The following is a 4,865-nucleotide window of genomic DNA, read 5'->3' on the forward strand; positions in this document are numbered from 1 at the left end:
GTGATCTTACCCACCGAGCCGTCTCTGATATGCTCTTGAGAGGAGACAGGAGCGAGTGCTCTGAAGAAGAACGGACAGAGCAGCCCACTGCCCCGACTGTATTCCATAAATATTCAAGGTCTGGTTCACAGTTAGCCCCAACTGACCAAGTGGTGGTGGAAGACACTTTCCATCCGAGCACTCAGGAGGCAGGAGGAGGTGGATCTCTGTGAGTTCGAGGCTAGCCTGGTCTACAGTAGTATTTGATTTTACTCTAGGTTCCTGGGACATATAGTTTCAGGTTCTTAGTCATCCAAGCAGTTTTGGATGTGGGCTTCATCACATGGAGTAGACCTTAAGTCAAATCATATATTGGTCGGTTACTCCTATGAGCTTTGTGCCATCGTTACCTTGGCATGCCTAGTGGCTGGACTGGTGTTGGTGTTTCTCTTTTGGCAGCATGCTGAGTACCTTCCTCTATCGAACGTGCTAGCACATATTGGTGAAGGCTACACGTAGGCACCAGCTTGACTTCTCCATGTTCAGTGAGTTGTGTAGGTGTTGTCTTCAACTTGCCATCTATTTGTAGAAAGCAATCTATAGTCTTGGCAAAAGCCTGGATTGTTGGGGGATTCCCATGGTACTTCTTTATCTAACAATTCAATTAGATGTAACCCACTCCAGGTACTGGAAGCTTCATTTGCTGACAGATGGCCAGTTGGGATTTTTTTGTTTGTTTGCTTTGTTTTGCAGTACAGGATTTCTTTGTGTATTAATTAGCTCTGGCTGTCCTAGAACTTGCTTTGTAGACCAGGCTGGCCTCGAACTCACAGAGATCTGCCTGCCTTTGCCTCCTGAGTGCTGGGATTAAAGGCGTGTGCTACCACACCCACCTGTATTCGAGTTTTAATTACACAAACCTTTCACTTGCTTGATTACAGTTACCCCAAGGTGTTTTATGTTATTTGAGACTGTTGTGAAGTACTTTGTTTCCCTGGTTTCTTTCTCAGTCTGTCATTTGTATCTAGGAGGGCTCTGATTTTTATGAGTTAATTTTATATCCAGCTGCTTTGCTGAAAGTGTTTATCAGCTGTAGGTGTTTCCCAGTGTGATATTTAGGGTCACTTATGTATACTATCATATCATCTGCAAATATGGATACTTTGACTTCTTCCTTTCCAATTTGTATCCCCTTGACCTCTTTTGGTTATCATATTGTTCTAGCCAAGTCTTCAAGTACTATATTGAATAGGTATGGAAAGAACAATCTTATCTTGCTCCTGATTCCAGTGGAATTGCTTTGAGTTTCTCTCCACTTAAGTTGATGTTGGCTGTGGGCTTGCTGTAAATTGCCTTTATTATGCTGAGGTATGCCCCTTGTCTCTCTAATCTCTCCAGGACTTTTATCATGAAAGAGTGTTGGACTTTCTCAAAGGGCTTTTCTGTATGTAATGGGATGGTCATGTGGTCTTTGTCTTTCAGTTGGTTTATGGTGGATTACATTTATCAGTTTGTGTATGCTGAACCATGCCTGCATCTCTGGGATGAAGTCTACTTGATCATGCAGATTATCTTTTTGATGAGTTCTTGGATTTGGTTTGCAAGAACTTTATTGAGAATTTTTGCATTTGTATTCATGAGGGAAACTGGTCTTTAATCCTTTTCCCTTTTTAAAAAAAATTTTTTACTTATTTATTGTGTATACAGTCTTCTGCCTGCATGCCAGCAGAGGGCACCAGATTTCATTCAAGGTGGTTGTGAGCCACCATGTGGTTGCCGGGAATTGAACTCATGACCTCTGGAAGAACAGTCCGTGCTCTTAACCTCTGAGCCATCTCTCTAGCCCTTTAATCCCTTTTTTTAAAGTGGGAAGTTTTATTGGAGGAAGGGGAGGGAGTGGTGAAAGGGAAAGGAGAGAGGGGGAGAGAAAGAGAGGAAGAGAGAGACTGACTCCTTTTCTTTGTTGGGTTTTTATGATAGGGTTTGAGTAACAGCGTAGCTATAGCCTCATAAAATGAATTGGGCAGTGTTTCTTCCATTTCTACTTTGTGGAATAATTTGAAGAGTAATGGTGTTGTCTTTGAAAGTCTGGTAGAATTCTACATTGAAACTATCTGACCTTGGCAGTTTTTGGTTGGGAGACTTTTAATGACTTCTATTTCACAGGGATTATAGGTCTGTTTAAGTTGCTTATCTAATCTTGATTTAACTTTGGTAAGTGAGATATTTAGAGAAAATTGTTTACTTCTTTTAGATTTTCCAATTTGGTGGAGTGCAAGTTTTAATGTATGTCCTTACGATTCTCTGGATTTCCTCCATTTCTGTTGTTTTGGCCCCCTTTTTTTGGATCTTCTATCTTCCCCTTTTAGTTAATGTGGATAAGGGTTTGTCAGTGTTATTGATGTTCTCAAGGGGCTAACTCTTTGCTTCATTGATTATTTGTATTGGCTTTTGTTTGTTTGTTTTTATTGGTTTCAGTCTGGAGTTTGATTATTTCTTGCTGTCTACACCTTTTGGGTGTGACTTCTTTTTGTTCTACAGCTTTCAGAAGTACTGTTAAGTTACTAGTATGAAATCTCTCCATTTTTTTGTGTGTGTGTGGGTGCCTAGCTCTATGAACTTGCCTCTTAGAACATCCTCATTGTGTCCCATAAGTCTACAGATGCTGTGTATTCATTTTCATTCAATTCTAGAAAGTCTTTAATTTCCTTGTTAGTTTCTGTCTTGAAAGAAAGAAAAGAAATTAAAGAAAGACAACCATTTTTCATTTGTTGGCAGGCTATTCGGTTTCCATGAGTTTGTAAATTTTTGTTGTTGATATCCAACTATAATCTTGTGGTGGTCAGATAGGATACAGGTTGTTATTTCATCTTTCTGGTATGTGTTGAGTCTTGCTTTGCGTCACAGTGTGTGTTAATTTGGGAGAAGGTTCCATAAGGTGCTGAGAAGAAGGTATATTATTTTGTGTTTGGGTGAAATATTCTGTAAATATCTGTCAGGTCCATTTGGTTTATAGCATCAGTTAGCTTCAGAATGTCTCTATTTAGTTTTAGTCTGGATGGCCTGTCTATTGGCAATAGTGGGGTGTTGAAGGCTCCCACGATCAGTGTGTGAGGGTCAGTATGTGACTTAAGGTACAGTAGTGTTTCTTTTACAAACTTGAGTGCCCTTGTTTTTGTTGCATATAAAGAATTGCAATATCCTCTCTTGGTGGGATTTTCCTTTGATGAGTATGTAGTGTCCTTCCCTATCTCTTCTGATTAGTTTTGGCTTAAAGTTTGTTTTCTTAGATATTTACATGGCTACACTAACTCGGGAGGCAGAGGCAGGCAGATCTCCGTGAGTCTGAGGCCAGCATGGTCTACAAAGTGAGTTTCAGGACAGCTAGGGCTGTTACACAGAGAAAGCTTAGATTCCATTTGCTTGAGATACCTTTTTCTATCTTTTTACCCTGAGATAATGTCTATCCTTGATGTTAAGTTATGTTTTTTGGATACAGCAGCATGTATCCTGTCTTCTAATCCATTCTGCTAGTCTGTGTCTTTTTATTGGGGAATTGAGACCATTCATGCTGAAAGATATCAATGAGGAGTGTTTGTTGACTCCTGTTATTGCTGTATTTTGTTATTGCTGTTGTAGTGGTGGTTATGGGGTGTGTGTGTGTATATATATATATACATATATATGTGTGTGTGTATATATGTGTGTGTGTGTGTGTGCGTGCATGTGTGTGTGGCCTCTATTGATTTGCTAGTTAAGTACTGTTTATTCCCTTCATTTTCTTGGCTGTGGTTAATCTCTTTAGGTTGGAGTTTTCCTTCTAGCACCTTCTGTAGGGCTGGATTTGTAGATAGATATTGCTTAACTTTGGTTTTGTCATGGAATGTCTTTTTTCTCCATCTACTGTAATAGGAGGCTTTGCTGGGTACAGTAGTTTGGGGGTGGTATCTATGGTCTCAGAGTCTGTAGCTCATTTGTCAAAGCCCTTCTTTTAGAGTCTCCATTGAGAAGTCAGGCATTATTCTAATAGGTATGTATTTATGTGTTACTTGGCCTATCCCCCGTGCAGCTTTTAATATTCTTTCTTTGTTCTGTATGTTTGGCATTTTGATTATATTGTGCATAGGGACTTTCTTTTCTGGTCCAATCTATTTGGTGTACTGTATGCTTCTTGTACCTTGATACTCATCTCCTCCTTCAGGTTAGGGAAATTTTCTTCTGTGGTTTTGTTGAAAATGTTTTCTGGGCCTTTGACCTGAGTTTCTTCTCCTTCTATTCCTAGTATTTTTGGGTTTGATCTTTTCACAGTGTTCCAGATGTCCTAGATGCTTTATGGTTTTTTTCTTGTTTGTTTTGTTTTTTAGATTTAACATTTTCTTTGACTGAGGTATCCATTTCATTTCTTCTTCTTCTTTTTTCTCTCTTTTTGTTTTTTTGAGACAGGGTTTCTCTGTAGCTTTGGAGCCTGTCCTAGAACTCACTCTGTTGTAGATGGGCTTGGCTCAGATTCACGGAGATTCACCTGTCTCCCGGGTGCTGGGATTAAAGGTGTCCCCAGATATTTAATTTCTCTATGGTGTCTTGTATTCCATTGGTGAGGCTCCTGCTTGAGTTCCTAAAATTTTCATTGCCAGATTTCTCTCTGTTGGGTTTTCTTTATTGATTCTATTACTACTCTCAGGTTTTGAACTGTTTTATTCATTTCCTTCCACTGTTTGTGTTTCATAGATTTCTTTAAGGGATCTATTTGTTTCCTCTTTAAAGACCTCTATCATATTCATAAATATGCTGGCTGTGGTGCATGCCTTTAATCCCAGCACTTGGGAGGCAAAGGGAGTCAGATCTCTGTGAGTTGAGACCAACCTGGTCTACAAAGCTGCACAGAG

Source organism: Mesocricetus auratus, unplaced genomic scaffold, assembly GCF_017639785.1.
Source record: "Mesocricetus auratus isolate SY011 unplaced genomic scaffold, BCM_Maur_2.0 Super-Scaffold_100019, whole genome shotgun sequence".
In the NCBI taxonomy this organism is placed as follows: domain Eukaryota; kingdom Metazoa; phylum Chordata; class Mammalia; order Rodentia; family Cricetidae; genus Mesocricetus; species Mesocricetus auratus.